Source organism: Vulpes vulpes, chromosome 1, assembly GCF_048418805.1.
Source record: "Vulpes vulpes isolate BD-2025 chromosome 1, VulVul3, whole genome shotgun sequence".
Taxonomy (NCBI): Eukaryota; Metazoa; Chordata; class Mammalia; order Carnivora; family Canidae; genus Vulpes; species Vulpes vulpes.
This window is the reverse complement of record NC_132780.1, coordinates 128,321,562-128,340,875: the sequence shown is the minus strand read 5'-3', so window position 1 is coordinate 128,340,875 and position 19,314 is coordinate 128,321,562. Positions and strand designations below refer to the sequence as shown.

General features: G+C 44.7%; 1 pseudogene; it reads right to left on the bottom strand.

Moving 5' to 3' along the window:
• Positions 1-3,400: 3,400 nt before the first annotated feature.
• On the bottom strand, positions 3,401-5,117 carry LOC140597855 (cytochrome b-like; annotated as a pseudogene).
• Between the last annotated feature and the right edge of the window lie 14,197 nt (positions 5,118-19,314).

The window sequence follows — 19,314 nt, the reverse complement described above, 5'->3', positions numbered from 1 at the left end:
TCCTCATTCAGCACAGCCAGTGTCCACCGGGTGTGCAGGCCCGGGGGACACGGGGCTCCATCGGGAGACAGCTTCCTAACAGGAGCTCCAGCTCCCTGCAGTCCTAGACCTGCCATCATACCGTCTTTGATGTACCTTTGGGGTAACCTCTCCAGCCGCACGTCACACGTGGAACCCCGGACTCTGGCTACGTGCGATTTCTCCAAACACACAGGCCCTATTTCACGATTTGGGTCTATATTAATGCTCCACCTGGCATGTCCTTTCTGGAAGGCTCCTCTTGGCAGCATCAGGCACGTTTCTAAGTCAAGGATGGCAAGTGGTTGACTTGTGGGCACGGATGGAAGCTTTGTAATGACCACGTCCACGCTGGGATGTGATTTCATGGATTTGTCATTGGTGTTTTCAATTACAGATGCCACCTCCTCCATACGCCCTCACGACTCCCAGCCTGCAAAGCAAATGTCATCTCTTCCTCCCTACATTCCTTTGGCACCCAAGTCGTTTTTCATTTTCCACCTTGTCTAACAATTATTAGAATAGCTTATTCTACTTCCCTGCGAGTCTCTAGGTTCCATAGGGTAGTGACTGTGTCCTCCCTCTACTGTCTCTTCAGAAGGGCGCGTTCCTTGCTTAGAGTCAGTGCTGCCGAGGGGGCTGGACTGAAGTTCCTTCCCGGGACAGCCAGCTAACGGCCGACTCGTCTTGAGCACTTTTCCTGACGAGTGTATTTGGAGAGGGGGCTGGCTGATTCTGGGCTCTTGCACCGGGAGAGGCACTGCTCCAGGACAGGGATCGGGGCTGCTGGGGGCCCAGGGCAGCCTCCTGGGGTGGTAGGGTTGCCAGACAAAAGACAGGCACCCAATTAAGTTGTGCATACGTATAAATGCATCCTAAGTATTGCATAGGACAGACTCGTGCTAAAAAAAACAAAAAACAAAAAACAAAAACAAACAAACAAAAAAAAAACCTGTTTGTTGTTTATTTGAAATTCGAATTTGACTGAGTGTCCTGTGTTTTTAATTACTAAATTTAACCCTAGGTGGTGGTCCCAGGAAGAAGGCACTGGAGACTGGAGTCTCCACAGACTTTCTAGGACCAATTCTGTCCACGAAACTATGTCTTTCTGGAGGAATAGCCTGGGGAGACAGAGAGCATGAGTCCAACCAAGCCGACTCCCTTCTGGGGTTGTCCACTCTACCAGGTGTCCTGGTGCTTCTAGACGAGGCTCTCTGATGTCTCACCACCAGGTCCCTCATGGGCCTGGCTTCCTATGAAGGCCAGCTTTAGCAAGACCCAGGTAGCGGGAAGCTGAGCATAGAAACTGTAGGAAGTTGGGACGCCTGGGTGGCTCAGCGGTTGAGCATCTGCCTTCGGCCCAGGGCGTGACCCCAGGGTCCCGGGATCGAGTCCCACATTGGGCTCCCTGCAGGGAGCCTGCTTCTCCCTCTGCCTGTGTCTCTGCCTCTCTCTGTGTCTCTCATGAGTAAATAAATAAAATCTTTTAAACAAGAAACGGTAGGAAGCCCTCAAAAGGCATTTTTATGCCTTTAGTTCTAAGCTTCATTAGGTCTGGACCAAGCCTGTCTCATTCATCACTGCATCCCCCACACCTTGCATAGGCCCTGGCATAAAGCAGATACTCAGTAAATATTTACTAAATAAATAAAGAGCTTGGTGCTGCTGGGCTTTCTCCACCCATGGTTGGGCTTACCTCATCCACAGTGATAAAAATGTGCAAGAACAACAGTTGGCAGCAAGCCTTCCTTTTGTAGGGGTCATCGCTAATTTCCATTACCCAGCAAAGTGTCCAAGCCTATTAGGCTGATCCGGATTTAAAATCAATTGTTGCATCCTCAGGGAATGTGGCTGCTATAAAAGCAGGATAAAACTACATCTTCCTAAGTTAATTTATTTCCATTAAGGGTAATTAATACTTCTCACTGATGTGAATTTAGAAAACAAGGAAAAGGGATCCCTGGGTGGCGCAGCGGTTCGGCGCCTGCCTTTGGCCCAGGGCGCGATCCTGGAGACCCGGGATCGAATCCCACGTCGGGCTCCCGGTGCATGGAGCCTGCTTCTCCCTCTGCCTATGTCTCTGCATGTCTCTCTCTCTCTCTCTATCATAAATAAATAATTAAAAAAAAAAAAAAAGAAAGAAAACAAGGAAAAGTGCCATGTTGGGGATAAGCTCCTGCTGCCCCAGGACCGCAGGCAGACTGAGTTACCAGGGTGACACTGAGTGGCACCTGTGCTTTGTGGTGTTGCCTCCTCACTTCCCTTTCCATGCAGAGTGGCTGGAAACATTCCTTTTCTCCTGTTTTCTTCTCTTCCACCTCTGCCAAAAACCCTGATGGAGGATGCAGCTGGCTTCTGGATTCTGATCCAAAGGTGTTCATGGTTAAGAAGATCCCAGAAGCCAGAGGAACCATCAGGCAGAGGAGAGCAGAAGTAGGCAAATGTAATGAGGACCTGGCTTTGGATGGCTGTGGGGCCGTAGAGGTGACATCATGGGGTGGGATCAGTGGACCTCAGTAGACCAGAGACAATCAGAAAGGATTTCCAGCTTTCCGAGTTGGCGACTGAGGGAATGGTGAGGGTACCAGCCAGGACTCATTGCAAACAGTGGAAATGAATTCTGGACCTCTAAGAGGAAAGGGAATGTATTGGACATACATTAATTAGAGCTCATTGAATCAGTGTAAAGTTTGGAGAACCACACTCAGCCAATGGGCAGAAACCAGGAAAAGGTGAGATCCAGGTCATAGCACAAGAGCAGCCTGGTCAGGTCATTGCCAGAGCATCCCACCATCGGACCCTTGCTCCACTGCTGCTGGGAATAATCTCTAGCCTTGTGTCACTCTCAGGAACTAAAATCCTTTTTGGCATGGTCTGAATGGCCATGCCTGTCTTATGCTCGTGCCCTAGTCATTAGGGAGCAAGGATGGGAATGTCTGGCTCCCCTGAAACTCACACTTATTGGAATCTCCTCCAAATAGGATAAAGGACCCGATGTAGGAAATTCCCCACCTCCACCAAAAAAAGAGAGACAGCGGTGATGACATTAAAGTGGGAGAACACAGGAGGAAGAACAGGTTTGTACAGGGTGGGACATCCTTGTTTTGAGCATCCTGAGTGTGAGACACCCATCAGTATCCAGGTGGAGCTGTGGAGAGAGCTTGACATTAGAGATACTGCTTTGGGAGCTGTCTTCAAAGAGGTGACAGGCCATTGGTATAACATCTTCCCTTGGGTTCCTGTGGCTTCTCCAGCCATCCTTGCATTCCACATCTTCAATAACTGATTTCTTCTGAGAGGCCCAACACTGAAGGCAAGGGCCCTGGAGGAGATGAAGGTTTGGCTGTGTCCTCTTTTCCCAGAAATCCCAATTCCTGGTTTGGGTTTCTAGTCATGGAACATGCCTAGCAAATGAAAGAAGTTAAGCTGGCTGGGGCCAGGACGCAAGGGCAGCTTTGTCTACAGCTGATGGGAAATCTGCTAGAAGAATCACCCCTCCTTAAGGCTCCATTACCTTAATTTCCAGGTTCAACTCATGCTTCAGAAGCAGAAAAAAACCTCAAGTTTAGCACAGGGGCTCTGGAATGTTCAGAGGACAGCAAGGACATTTAGGTTTCGTTTATTTAGTTCAACCTCTTATTTTACACACAAGGGCCCACGGCTCAGAGGATCCCACAAACCATGGCATCCTTTAAAGTTCTCTGTTTGTGAAAAAGTGACACAACCTTTCACCCACACCTCTGCCCCATCCTGCCAACCCTGCCACCCACCTGGAAGGAAGGGAGACCTCGTGGAGGATGCAGCTGGGTGGAACACCTCCTCTTCCCCTGGAGGCAGTGACGTCTGTCACTCCTAGGAGAGGATTCAAATGCTGCTATTGTTAAATTTTGGTGAATAGATTCTGGGTTATTCTCCTATGAGGGCTGGTCATGAGTCACTATAGCACATCCTCAGGAAGAGGCTGGCTGGACTCCCAAAATGGGAGTGAACTTGGGGCCCAGTGAACTTAGGCTGTGAACTGGAAGCTCTTATGGTCACTCCCATTATGGGTGAGGGTTTGATTTACAAGTTATATGCATGGGGCAGATCATTAATGTACAATTATGTGTAGCACGTAGTATGTAGGAGTGTAGGTTTATGTGTTGGTAGTGTGGTAGGCACCAACGCATGAATTACCTAAGCGTGGTCTTTTTTATTGTTGGCTTTAATACTGGCATGGCACGGAGAGTAGTGCTTATCTATTTAAAGGCAAGTATCAGGCAATAGTTTAAGCAGAATTTCAGCTTTGGGTGATGGTGGAGCAGTTGCTTCTTCCTAGAGTCTCAGGGAGAATTATTGTCCTCCTCCGTCACCAGTTTCCAAGACTCTTCATTTCCTAAGGAGGTGTTTTCAATGATACTTGTAATGGGTGTGAGAAATAGGATAATGAAAAAGTATAGGATTGATGCTAGTTGACTGATAATGATAAATGGGTCCTCTGATTCATGTTAATGTTACTGGGTCTGTTATAAGAATCCAAATGAGTATTGACTTAGGGGTCAAAATATTACACTTTGCTGTTCTGATATGTGAAGGAAAGGAATAATTGCTAGAATTAAGATAGAGAAGATTGGGGCTAATAATCTAGTTTATTAGGAATCGGGTGGAGGATTGCATAGGCAAATAAGTATTATTCTGGTTTATTATGTCGTGGGGTATTTAGGGAGTTGGCTGGGGTGTAACTGTCTGGGTCTCCTATGCAGTCAGGTGGGAACAGTCCTAGAGCAGATAGTGTTAGAATAAGGAATAAGAGTCCTAGAATATATTTACTTGCGTAGTATGGGTGGGATGGGATTTTGTCTGACTCAGACGATATTCCTAATGACCCATTAGATCCTGCTTCATGGAAAAATAGTAAATGGAATGCTACAGCTGCTGAAATAATGAATGGGAGGACGAAGTGGAAGGCAAAGAATCAGGCTAGATCACTTTCTCCACTAAGAATCGTGTTCCTGTCCGTTCTACTAGGCTAGTATCCATGTAATGACAGTTGCCCCTTCGAAAGATATTTGTTCCTATGGTGGGATGTAGCCTAGAACTGCTTTGGCTTTCACTATGAATAAGGATTATTCTGATGTTTCATGTTTCTGAGAAGGTGTGGGACGCACGGTACTTGCCTCACATTTCATACAAGAATAAGCCGAGAAATACGGAGACTCCATCAGCATGTATGCTGATGTTCATCCATTGCTTACATCTTGGCAGATAAGAGTTACTGATGAAAAGACGGTTATTTTATCTGATATATAATGTGTAGATAGGAAGAGGCTGTTAAAATTTGTAGAACTGAACAAACTCCTAAGAGAGAACCCAAAGTTTCATCAGTCTAAGATGTCTGATGGGCTAGAAGGCAATGAAAGGTTAATGATTTCGATCAATGGGTAGGATTTTTAGATGTAGGTCGTTAATGTTCTTGTAGTTGACATACAATGATTTTTCATGTCATCAATGATAGTCAAGTTCCATGGGGGAATAATCATGTATATTGTACTTATTTTAAGTAATATTTTTATAATCGGTTTTGTAGGTTTTTCTCCAAACCTTTCTCTGATGTATGGTGGGTTAGGATTGAGGGGTGGTATTGGTTACAGTATTATATTGCACTTGGGGGGGGTTATTTTTTAGATCTAACAGCTTTTTAAATTTATTTAGGGGCAATGCTTGTGGTTTTTGGTTATACAGTGGCCAAAGCTACTGAGATTTGAATATCTAACAAGACCATTTTAGAAATATTTCTTTCAGGGATGGTAACAGACATCGCGGTAGCTCTTAATGTTTTAAAGGAAGATGATGTAGAGATTGTGTTTAAATTCAATGGTATAGGAGATTGAGTGGTCTACGACATGGGGGATTCAGGATTTTTTTTTTTTTTTAATGATAGTCACACACACACAGAGAGAGAGAGAGAGAGAGAGAGAGAGGCAGAGACACAGGCAGAGGAAGAAGCAGGCTCCATGCACCGGGAGCCCGATGTGGGATTCGATCCCGGGTCTCCAGGATCGCGCCGTGGGCCAAAGGCAGGCGTCAAACCGCTGCGCCACCCAGGGATCCCGGGATTCAGGATTTTAATGAAGAAGCTGTGGGGATCGCTGCATTATATAGTTATGGGACCATAGTTATGGTGGTATATAACAGCATGAAAATATCCTAAGAGATCTGAGAATTTAAATACGCTTGAAGGATAAATTTAAGTTTTGTGTTGTGAGGTTGAGTTCTAATGCCTATTAGAACTATGATTGTCACAGTGGGGGCTGTTGATTCCAGACAAAATGACATAGTTATCTGTTGAATGGTTGTTGGTGTAATATTGTAGGAGATTAAAAATCCTCCAAAGATGCTTCCACTTAGAAGGCATTTAATGGGTTAATTATGGAAGGGTTATTTTTATTGATTAAAACCCTTCTCCCCTGGAGCACCCTGGTGACTCAGGGGTTGGGCGTCTGCCTTTGCCTTAGGTCATGATCCTGGGGTCCTGGGATCAAGTCCCGCAGGGAGCCTGCTTCTCCTTCTGCCTACGTCTCTGCCTCTCTCTTGTCTCTCATGAATAAATAAATTTTAAAAATAAATAAAACCCTCTTCCCCTCTTCCTCCCCCCTCTTCCCAACTTTTATGTCAACAAACTGAATGTTTACCTCTTTGGCAATCTGCCAGAGTTGATGAATTTGAAACCCTCAGCATCTTCTGTGGTTGCTCTCTCTCTCCATTCCAACCGTGCTTGTGCCTCTGTTAGACAAGTCAGAGATTCCAGGTGTGTGGTGGTGACTGGCGAGCTGTTTAACCATTGGCTCTGTTTCTGGAGCTCAAGGTAAAAACCTTAAAGGATCTGAGCAGTTTCTGCAGATAGCCTTGGGTAGACATTGTCGAGAATAACCAACTTAACTTTCTAAAAAGCTGGTGGGGAATCGGATCTACTGTTTCTCCAGGAACCACCATTAATCTTTCTGATGATGGTCTCAGAAACCACTTCAAGTACAGAAGTACTGGAATCTCGACTATTCATATAAGCTACCATGGAACTGCTAACAGTTCTTAGCTTCCCAGTTCTTACTGCAGTCACATTTTCAGAGATTAAGGGATCATGATCTTCATTTGGGGTGTCATCTGCATATTTTTTGCTTTCTTCAGAGAGTGCTAATGCCAAACCTGCTTTAACAACTTCATGACCAAAAATGACAGGGTGAGTTGACAATGAGTCCAAGCTGGTTTTCTTCGGCTTGAATCTCTTGGATGGCATAAAGGTCTTTGAGAACTCCATCGGTTGGAAACCCTTTAAGCCTTGCAAGCCCTTGATTTCTATCCTTTGCTATTGCTAATAGAATTTGCTTCAATCTACAAAAGGGATCTTCAGCATTTGAGACTTCGACAACTTCTCTTCCTCAATTCATTCAGTTCCACGTCTTTTTGAGTGCAGTTTTCCCACTAGTTTGAGAAATTATCGGAGACCTATAGTTATCAAAAAATCCGTTCTATGGATTTTCTTAAAGCTGAAACACTTTTGCAAGAACATCAGAGTAAAGCGATAACCGTAGAGGACAAGCCTCAATGATAACACAATTCACAAGAAAATTTGGTCACTACTCTGGCACACTTCAATAATTATGGTGCGACATAACAAAACCTTAGGAATTCCTGGAGCTGTTATATCTTTCACCCATACAACATAAACCAAGAAAGTTTATCAGTTATTTGACAGTGTTTCCCATGTAATTTGATATATTAAGTAAACAAGCCAGAAAGACTTCATTCGAAGTTGAATTTTGTGATATTGTCTGAAATATCAGAAAGTTTTAAAGCACATGCTAAAGAGTATTACAGATGATACAACTTAATACTTAATAGCCAAGGTAGCAATGAGGTTCAAAAGGCAATGTAGAGGGTTACATAGATGTTAATAAAATTTAACTCTTTTAATATTGAAAAGATTCAACTTTAAGTAGTCGAAGACCCAACAAAGACAAACCATCAGAACTTTGTTTTTCCAGGCAGATTAAAGATAAAAAAAAAAAAACTTCCATTCATAATTTAGACCAATATTCTAAGAAAACAGTCATTTTATTTTTTAAATGTTTAGAAAATTTTAAAAAGATAAATTAATAAATCTATTTATTTATTTGAGAGAGTGCACACGTGCACAAGCGTTGGGGCGAGGGGCAGAGGGAAAGGGAGAGAGAACCTCAAGCAGATTCCACACTGAGTGTGGAGCTCGAGGCAGGGCTCCATCTCACCTCCATCACCACCTGAGTGGAAACTAAGAGTCAGACAATCAACCAACTGTGCCACCCAGGCACCCCCTAGAAAACTGTCATTTTAACATAAAAACCAAATTCTAATCTTATACGAGTATATATCAGATATTAAGAATCAATTCATTCCAAGAAGATGAACTTTTAAAAAAATCTATGCAGCCTCTCCTTTTTCCTCTCAGTCGTCTCCCATGTCCGTATGTCCTTATTGGGACAAAGACATCCAGGGACTGCGTGGGTCTGAGTTCTCATGGTGGGCGCATGATACGCTGACCAGGATCCCCATCAGGAGTGAAGGGCTCTCAGCTGTGGGGGATGCAGTCAATGGCCCTTACCTCTCAGACGCCACGAGTGTGGGGGCTGCCTTGCCAAGGGCATGCTCTCTTCCCAGGAGGTCACATCTCCAGTGATTCTTGCAAAAGTCCATCCCTTTAGCCCCAATTTAGGATGGTTCCAAAGGGTAATCCGACTTTTGGAACTCCTCAGGGACGCAGCTAAGACTTCTGCTGATATCGTATTAGTGCACCGCGTTGACTAACCTTGCCCTCTGGTGTGTCCTTCTCTTTCCAGGTGTTGATCACATCCTGGTAAACGTCTTTCCATACTCCATAGTCTTAGTACCCCAACCACGCACACAAGTCCCCTGCCGAAGATTCCCTTCTCACAAACCTTCTACAACTTTCCTTTTTACATTCAGATTTTGTTGTAGGTTTTCCTTCTTTAAATAACCAGTCTCATCCTCCTTGCACAGAGTCCTTTCCCTTATTATTTCACTTATTAAAATTATTCGCATCTGTTTGCTCTTAGATTACGCATAGAACCTCATTAGACATTAGACAAAGTTTTAAGAGGTTTCTTCTTCTCTGAAAAGTTCGCAGTGGAGGTAACATGAACTTACTTGACTCTCAGTTAACAGGTGGAATAAGTTTTACATTTAATGCTGATAATTCTAAGGAAATGACCAACAACCTTAAGGTAGCTTTAATACTGCATATTTTTCAAGAGCTTGAAAAACATTTGGGTTAGTTTGTACCTTTGAGCTCTAGAATGCCCCATTCTTATAAGCGCTTGCCTTTAAATCAAGCCTTGATTGAGTAGAGCCTTTACAAATTAGTTTTAGCAATACCGTCCAGAGGTAGAGAAAGTATTTCACATTTACAACATAAATGGACACACATAAAAATACACAAACAAGATACAAACAAAATTTAAAGGCCCAATTTCCAAATATCTCCCTTTTACACAACAAATATAACTGCAAGATGGAATTATAATTTATGGATCCATTTTTCAATGAAGTCTAATGAATATTGTGGCCAGGCAGTGTTAAAAAATAAATAAGAAGATTGCCCAATTTTGGAGAAGACAGCCCAGAGAGCTGCATGCAGGCACTGAATGGTCATTTCCTACTTTCCAATTAGAACATGGCTGGTTTTATTCAAAGACCCCAAAAGCTGCCACAACAAACCAACCAGCTGGGGCCCCGAGGACCTCCGTGAGCGTTGGTTCCTTCCTAGAAGTTGGAGCTTCAGCGACCCCAACAAATGGCTTCCTAGTCAGACTTTTTTCAATCAAGCAAGTAAAGGAGGCTAAGAGAACCCAAAGCCCCTCTTTGGAAGTGACCAAATAGAAGAAACCTAAGAGAGCCAAACCAAACGGGAGGAAGAAACAAGCCCACGTACCTCGGCACCCCGAGTGCCCCCCAGGAGGTGTCTATCCAAACTGAAACCAAAACCTGTTTCCTTGCACAAAAATTATACCAAGCTCTGAAGGTGGGTGGCTCTCGGTCAGAATGGGGCCCGGGAGTGTCCCGAGGACAAAGGGCCTAGGCAGCTGCCGGACTCATCACTGGGCTCTGGTCACATCTGGGGGCCGACGAACCTCAGGTAAGGAGCTCCCGGCTGGACGTGTCAGATGTTAACGGAACCCAAATCCGTGCAGCAAAGACCATCCCCGAGACGTCCAGGGGGCAGCACAGGAAGGGGGGTCGGACGGGCAGCCAGCAAGGGCCCGCCGGCAAGCCTCGACTCCGCCTCGCACCTCCCCCACGAGGGAGACTCAGGGAAATTTAAAGGCAAACAAAAAGGGGTCGGGAGGAAAGTTGCAGCTGTGCTTATTATTATTAGGATGCAGCTGTGATTAGTCCCATTAACCTTCGGTTGCTGGTTTCACAGCCACTGTGCTCCCGAGCCGTCCCCAAAGGCCTTGGCGTGTCCGTGGCCCATGCAGCCCCCTGACGGCCTCCCAGGATTCCCAGGCCTCCCAGCGTGAGGACGGGCCTGCGCTTGGTGGCATCGGATGGTGTCAACCTTTCAACACTTCTGATTTTTGCCAAGAAACCACGAGTGTCCGGGGACGATGCCCCAGTGAAGTGGCGGCGGGTAGAAAGGAGCCCAATGGGGCAGGGGGACCCCTCCAAACCTCCTGGCCGACGACCAGTGCCCTCTGGCCTTGGCGGCCCTCCAGCCGGCTCCCCTGCCCGCCGACCGTGGGACGGAACCCAAGTGGCACCCTGTCCTGGGGGCGCTGGCCTGGGGGTATGGCCGTGGCTGCCGTGGTGACCTGGGTGAGACTTATCTCGTCCGACATCTGCTTCCCGGCCTGTGAAGATCAGGCTCTTGCTTTTGCATTCATGTGGCGCAACAGCTCTTCGTCGCATGCCTCGTCTGGGCCGGCCTGTGTCCTGTGAAGAGGATGCAGCAATGCTTGAGCCATCCTTGCCTTCCAGATGCCTGAAACCTGTGGACAAAACACTGAACAAGTAGTGACACGTAGGCCGATGTTGATGACAGAGGAATAGGGGGGCGACGGGAGTATTTAACAGGGAGGAGGCATGGATTAGGGAAGGCTTCCTGGAGGTAGTGACCCTCAAGCCAAAGGAGGGACCTAAAGAAGAAGGCAGAGAAGAAAGGTGCTGTCGCTAAGAATGGGGACGTGCTTTCCCCAGAGCCTGAGCTTCTTTTTAAAAAATATTTTATTCATTTATTCATGAGAGACACACAGAGAGAAAGAGGCACAGACACAGGCAGAGGGAGAAGCAGGCTCCATGCAGGGAGCCTGACATGGGTCTTGATCCCGAGACTCCAGGATCAGGCCCTGGGCCAAAGGCAGGCACTCAACCGCTGAGCCACTGAGGGATCCCCCTCATTTATTTCTAATATTGGGGTTTTCTTCTGGTTAGTCTGCCTAGAGATTGATCAAGTTTATTGATTTTTTAAATCAAAACATCAGCTTTTGATTTTGTTGGTTTTCTATATTGATTTTCTGTTTTCAATTTTGTTTATATATGCTTTAATTTTTATTTCTTTCCTCCTGCTTGATTTAGGATTAAATTGCTCTTCTTTCTCTAGTGGCCTACCGTAGAAGCTTAGATTATTGATTTTAAATCTCTTTTTTCTAATATATACATTCGATGCTGTAAATGTCTCTGTAAGCAGTCCTTCTTTTGCACCCCACACAGTTAGATAAGTCGTATTCTTATTCTCATTTGGTTAAAAATATTTCTCTTGAGACTTCTTCTTTGACCCAATCCATGTGTTAGAAGTGTATTGTTTAATCTTCAGGTATCTGGAGATTTTTCCAACTATCTTTCTGTTACTGATTTTTAACTTAATTCCATTGCGGTCCGAGAACACACACTGTATGATTCCTATTCCCTTACATTTGTTAAGGTTGTTTCATGGCCCAGGATGTGCTCTATCTTCACAAATGGTCCCTGTAAGTTTGAGAAGAATATAAATTCTGCTGCTTTGGGGTGGAGTATTTTAGAAATGTCAATAAATCAAGTTGATTGATGATGCCATTCAGGTCAACTACACCCTTACTGATTCTCTATCTGCTTGATTTATCAATTCCTGAAGGAGGTGTGTTGAAGTCTCCAACTATAATAGTGGATTTTGTCTACTTCTCTTTGAATTTGACTCCCATATTTTGATGTTCTGTTGTTAGGTGCCCACACATTTAGGATTGTTATGTCTTGGAGAATTAATTGATCCCTTGACTATTATGTAATGATGCTTTTTATCCTTGATAGTTTTCTATATTCTGAAGTGTGCTTTGTCTAAAATTAATATAGTCATCCCAGCTCTCTTTCATTTAGCATGAGCATGGTATATCTCTTTCCATCTGTTTGAGCTCAGCAAACCTGAGTCTTTATATTTAAAGTGGGTTTCAGGGTGCCTGGGTGGCTCAGTTGGTTAAGCGTCTGCCTTCAGCCCAGGTCATGATCCCAGGGTCATGGGATTGAGCCCTAAGTTGGGCTCCCTGCTCCGTGGAGAGTCTGCTTCTGTCTCTCCCTTCTGCTCCCCCAGCTTGTGCTCACACACACTCTCTCTCTCAAATAAATAAATAAAATCTTTTTTAAAATGTCAAAAAAAAAAATAAGATAAAATGGGTTTCTTGAAGTGACATAGTTGAGTCTTTTTTTATTCAGACAACCTTTTCATTAATACATTTAGACTATTCACATTCAAATCAATCATGGATAGCGTTAGATGAATATCTACCATATTTGTAACTTATTTCTGTTATTACATTTGTCCTTTGTTTTGGTTTTCTTTCCCTCCCTCTTTGTGGCTTTTCTGGTTGTAAATAAACATTTCATATGATTTCACTTTATCTCTTCTCTTAACATAATATTTCTTTATTACATTTTTATGATTTAATGATTGCCCTAGAGTTTGCAACATACATTTTTAAACTAATCTGGATATACCTTTATTATACCTTTATTATACCACTTTACATGTATGAGGGGTCTCTTATAACAGGGGATTCCTAATTTTTCTCTCCCATCCCTCATGACACTGCTGTCATTTGTTTCACTTACCCAGAGCTGTATCCACCCAATACCTCCTTACTATTACTACTTAAACAGTTACCTTTTATTTCACTTAAGAATAAGAAAAATTAAAGTTTTCTTTTGCTTTCATTTATTTTCTCTCATACTCTTCCTTTCTTTATGTAATAAAAAAACTATTTTAAAAAACAATGGCTCACCTTGCACCACCCCTTTCTTCTAAATGTGAATCCTCCTCCAGCTTCTATCTGCTCTTAGGTGTCTTCGACTATTATTCTTTTAAATATTTTCTTCAGAGTGTATAATTGTTGCTTTAGGAGCGTTGGCCCAAAATGAGCTACTGCATTACCATGAGTAAAGCTCCTTGTTTAAGGCTATTGGATTCATTTTCATGAGAAGTGTTGGTTTGTAATGTTTCCGCCTTGATCATTTTTTTCAATTAAGGTTATGCTGACTCCATAAGAAGAGTTTAACCATCATTTTCAAATATAGATTTGGGCTTTTTTTTTTCTTACCCTAACTCAATTTCCTTGCATGTGTCCTCATTTAATCATTCATCTCATCAGCATTCATTTAGATTCTACTACAAGCTCCCTGGGCTAGGCGCTGGGGATCCCAAGGGGAGTAAACTCTACTCCCTACTCCTCGGGAGTTCCTGCTGCCAGCGACATGGTCTTGTCACACATGACATCATATTCAACCCCCAGAAAGCCTGTGAGATCAGTAGAATGAGTATTTTGCTCCCCACCTAGGAGCCTAGCCAGCCTCCCCAGTGTTGTTTGGAGAACCTTCAATCATTAAATCAGTGCTTCCCTGCTGCTGCTGGTCTGGAACACACCGCAGAGCCGTGTGAGAAGTAGCTGGACTACAGATTAACAGTCAGAGCTCATATTTGATTGATTAATCTGTTTACGGCTTTATGGTGACTTAACCTTGAGAAAATACTTCCACATAGATGGGCCCAAAGGCCTATCACTGAGCTTTTTTTTCCAGATGCTTTGAAGGATGAGTTCTGCTATAGACCGTGCTGCTGGTGGCCAGACATCTCACGGCCCCTCGTGTGATGCTCCTCCAGCAGGAGGACGGCACCTCCTTCCCCAGTAATGACAAGCATGGTCGCAGGATTTATTTTGGCCACTGAGAAGCTCTAACACCCAGGATGTAGCTTGCCATCTCTGTTCCTTCTTCCATAAGACCAGCAGTGTCCCACACAGGGGCTTTATTCTCCACCCAGGTCATGGAGTAAAGACAAGGTGAAGCAGGGCCATACCAATCCTACAAATATACAGTGTAAGAAAGAAGTTTGGGTTATATTAAGTCTCTGAGGTTGGGGAAGAACTTGTTACCAAGTCATCCCCAGGACTATCCTGATGGGTACAATGATTTCTTTGAGGTGCTCCTCACGGAGCTGATGTTACTAACATAACCTAAAGTGAACCTCCAATTCAGTGGAACTTCACCTGGTTTCTTTTGTTTGATGCACTAACGACATAAACAGGATTTTTTTTTCATAAATAGGATTTTATTTCTGGAGATGACAGTTCTGAAATTCAGAGAGGTAAATGGTAAAATCACATGGTCTATGAATCCAAGAGTTGGGTCTTGAACCCGGGGGCCCTGACTCCCAGTCCCGTCTTCTACACCATAATCTCCCTCGTTTTAAATTCCTCGGTCTTTTTGGTGTGTTTTTAACGTTGTGTCATGTTTATGAGATGAGTTTGGAAAATGAGTTGTACTTTTGATCCACTTGTTTGTCGTCTCTATAAAGGAGGAAAGCAAATATGAACAGGACTCTTCCAAAAGAGGCTGGAGCAGCAGGTCAGTCCCTACCCAGAGAGAGATAGGAAAAGTCCACAGAGGCTCCCTCTAGGCTGGCCAGCTGGCCAAGTTTAATCAGAGAATATCATTAAACCGGTGAGGGTAATGAGGGCCTTCGATCCAATGTGAGTCAGTGTGGACAAGCAACCAGCCGGTTATCAACGCTGGGCAGCTGTATAAACGGACTAGTGCATTCCTGCCAGAGCAGTGCTGCGGATGGCTGTGGAATCCTGTCAGGAAACAGAGGGAACAGGGGAGATAAAGGGCACCATTATGTGAGCCAGTTCCTAACAGTATCTTTTTTATCTTATTTTTATTTATTTATTTTTTAGCAGTATCTTTTTAAATTATTAGCATTTAGAATGTTCTCTCAATATACCCTTCCCAACTGAAATATATAGTAGTTGCAGAGGAGAAATCTGGCCGACAGCACCACGACGGAACGGTCGCCCGTCGCTGTCCTCTATAATGGGACAGACAGACACCTCAGTGCTGCTCCTCTCGTGAGACGCCAGCGAAGTAAACGGTATCAACCATGTACTATTCCTGTTGAAAATGTTCAACATAAAACAAATCATGTGGAAATAAGCAGACACATTCAAAGTCTACAAAACAATTTGCCTAGACACCTCAAAAATGTCAGTGCCACGAAAGATGAAAACCCATGTTGAGGGGACTATTCCAAATAAAAAGAGACTGGAGAGCATGGCAACTAAATGCAGTATATGATCCTTGGTTGTATCCTAGATATTTTTAAAATCCAGCTATAATGGCCACTGGGAAAACTTGAGTATGGATTATCCACCTGACAATAGTTTTGTATCAATGTTAAATTTCCTCAAAATGATATGGTCGTGTAGGAGAAGGTCCTCCTTGTAGACACAGTATAAAGGGGGAAGAATCATGATGTCTGGGACATACTCTCAAATGGTCAAACAAAATTGAGTGTGTGTGTGTACATATATACACTTTTTAATATGTGTAAATGGGTATGTGTGTATGCAGAGAGAGAGACAAAGCAAAAATGGTAAAGCATTAAAAATTGGTGAATCTAGTTGAAGGGTATATAGGTGTAGAAGAGTATCATAAGTATACAGCATTAGACTCTTCTTGAAACTTTTCTATAGGATTGAAAATTTTAATTATATTTATTTTTTTATTATTTTTTGGATTGAAAATTTTAAAATAAAATGTTTTGGGGCAAAAAGTACCAATCACAGTAGTTATATATACTAAAAACAAAAGTGGTCATACATGCTATTAAAAAGTAGGTTGTATACACTTATATACACTGTGGCTTGCATGTGCTTGGGTGCACAGACCTGAAACTAATGTTACTACCAGTACCAGGTGTCTCCTCTCCTTGGGGCAGATACCTGAGGCGGAGGTAGATTTCTCTGGAATAAATTTTGAGCATTAAAGTATTTGCCACAAGCCTCGAGTTCTCTAGTAAGTGACACAGGAAAAATTCATGTCTCCTTGTGTCTTATGAGACCTTCCCACCACGGACACGGAATTCTACTTGGGAGTAGGGGAGGATTAAGCCTAGAATTAGTCACAGACTTGGAGATTTTCCAAATCAATCACGAGCATGTCCCTCTTCCACCCCACTGCCCTCTTCTGGGAAGGGGTTTGTACAGATCCAGGAGCCTCCTGGAGGGGAAGAGCCCCGAAGCACCCCTTGACCCTTGCCTTTGAAGATCCACATGATCAGAAGGTCAGGCTGAGATCCTGCAAGGACTCCAAGTAGATCGACCCCTCAGTCGGCTTGTAAGACTGCAGAGGAGCAGACCTCTGTCCTCGAGCAGAACCCTCCTCTCTTCAGTCCATACCAGGGTCCTTCAGGCTAAGAATGCCGGAAAGTCCCTGGAGCATACCAGAAGAGAAGACCCGAGTGGGGTGGGACTTCCATGAATTTGCCGGCGGAGCGGGGGCAGGAGGGGAAAGGGGCGGGTGGCTGAAGTGATTGGTTTGAACATCACCGACACTAGTCACACTGCTCTTCCAAGCTGGTGAGTCCGTTTTGATGCAGCAGGGGTCAAGGCATCTTCAAAGTCAAAAAACCATTATCAACGTTTTCCACATCTGCAAAACATGCACCCAGACACGTCCAACTCCAGGATATGTGTTCACGTTCTCACTTCCCCTTTTCCTGGTCTACGTGGACCTCTACACTTTCTTCTCCGCAGGTGGACGCAGGCACAAGGGCTGGGGTTGAGCCAGCGCAAGACACAGGAAGGGGAAAACTTTGGCCTTCAGTCCAGTGACTCGGCTTTTCCCTACCCCATTCCCTTCCCTGCCTTTACCTCCCAATGAAAGAATGCGAAGGCTCAACACTGCACAGGAAGCTGAGATTCAAAAACGCGTTTCTTTTCTGGCTTCAAGTAAGAGTGGGCTCTCTCGCAAAGTGCTTAGAGTAAGGATGATTCATTTCACTGACTTGCGTGGGTTTTGCACTGGGTGTCTGAGCCAGGAGACCTGCTTTAAGCAAAATCACACATACTCAAAGTATGTCTGTATAATTCGGTTTCCTCTGGGAAAGCCAATGACTGCTACATGAAGTGGGTTTGTGTGTTTTTTTTTAATTCCAAGGTGATGTGTGTTTGGCGCTCAGTAGCCTCGAGGGGAGAATTATACTTTCCACTCTGCCATTTTAATTGTTGACTTTATTTATCATTATTGTGACCAATGTAAACCTATTTTAACGAAGGATTTGATCAACGGTCCATCCTAGACAGAGAAAATCACTGAATTTGACTCCCGGGAACCATCTTTTGCTGCCAAGAACTGGGTGGCTACTGGCTGGAGAGGCTTTGGCTCATCAGGGGAGAATATCAGCCACAAGTAAAATGCCATCGAATACCTTATGGGCTTGGTGGAAGGCCAGTAGCACGAGGGGCTCCGGTGTCTCCTGCCTGCCGCTGACCTCGTGGTCTCACCGTAAGACCAGGCGCGGTCCCTAGACATAAATTCCACCCGCTGGAGCGTGGCTCGCCCCGGAGCCGCGGGCTGGGGCCCAAGGCCGGGCCCTCCGCTGCCAGCCCTGCCCCGGTTCCCTGGATGGCACCTGCGGGGCCTACGGCGCGGCCAGAAAAGCACCAGGAGGTCGCAGTGTCGACACCAGGAAGGTGCCCCGGTGTGAACAAGACTCATTTGCAGATAGACCACGACAAACGCTACATCCTCTCTTCTGGAGTGACGTGAAAAATGGCTCCATTAAAATACTGTATTTCACATTCTCAAAATAATTGAGCTTCCGGACAGGCATTCTTCTCAGAGCCGGGCAGGAAGCGTGGCTCAGCTGGGCTCTGGGGACACTCGGAGTCCCGAGGCCCATGCCAGCGGCAGGATGGACTCGGGCAAGACAGCGGTGGGCGCGGGCAGGGGGGGCGGGCAGGGAGGAGAAGAGTGGGAAAGCCGGACGAGAACTGATTGAAAGCCAAGGCCGTTGCTCAGATTCCGTCATTCCTTCCTGGAAAGAGCATTTTTTGTGCTTACCCTTGTGGCCCCAGATTTCCAGGATGTTGCTGGCTCTCTAGATCTCTCGGAGGCTTGCTTATTTACCAGGCTTCTAGGCCAGGGACAGAAGGATGTGAGAGGAAATTACTCAAATGGGACATAAAGAGAAGCCAAAGGCAGAGCAAGAGCTTTTAAAATGCTGCTCACACACATTTCCCATGGGAATTAGAATCAATTAAACAGATGCCATATTTTTATTGCCCACTACAGCGTCAAAGTATATTGTATGAAGTTTCCAACTATTTTTTTTTTCCCTACAAGAATGCTACTTGGAGAATGCTCTAAATGACAAAGCAGAGAGAGGAAAACAAATTTAAGACTTCTGGAAAACTCAGGTTAACATTTTGCAAACCCATTTCTGAATATGCTCAAATGTAGGCAAAATCTTTCTTAAAGTTATCAAGAGCAAGAAGGCAAAGTGTCTTCAAGGAGCCTTTCACAGTCCTCTCCTACTCAGTTTTGGCTTTATCAGATCGAGTCAGGCTGTATTTTAATGCAGCACTTTGTTATCACTCAGCACGTGGGCAGGGATCTGTGAACGGATGCATCTGAGGATAGCAATGGGCGTGTTGTTTTGGGCCACGGAAGCTGGAGAACCCCCAGAGTGTACTTAACAGAACTGAAGATGGGTGGGGTCTCAGCTCAAGAAGGGGTTGTCTGGTGAGAGGTCTTTCTGAAGAGAAGACCCAATCTCTGAAGATCTCCCCTGTGGACCAAAGGGCAGATTTGTGTTGTGTGGCCCCAGAGGACCAAGGCAGAACCAAAAGGGAAACGGGATTTGGTTCTTGCTACTGGGTACCTCAGGAAGTAGTGAAACCCCTGACCCTGGCGTATCAGTAACAAACACTAGATGGCCACTGCTGGAAAGCTGTAGAGGGG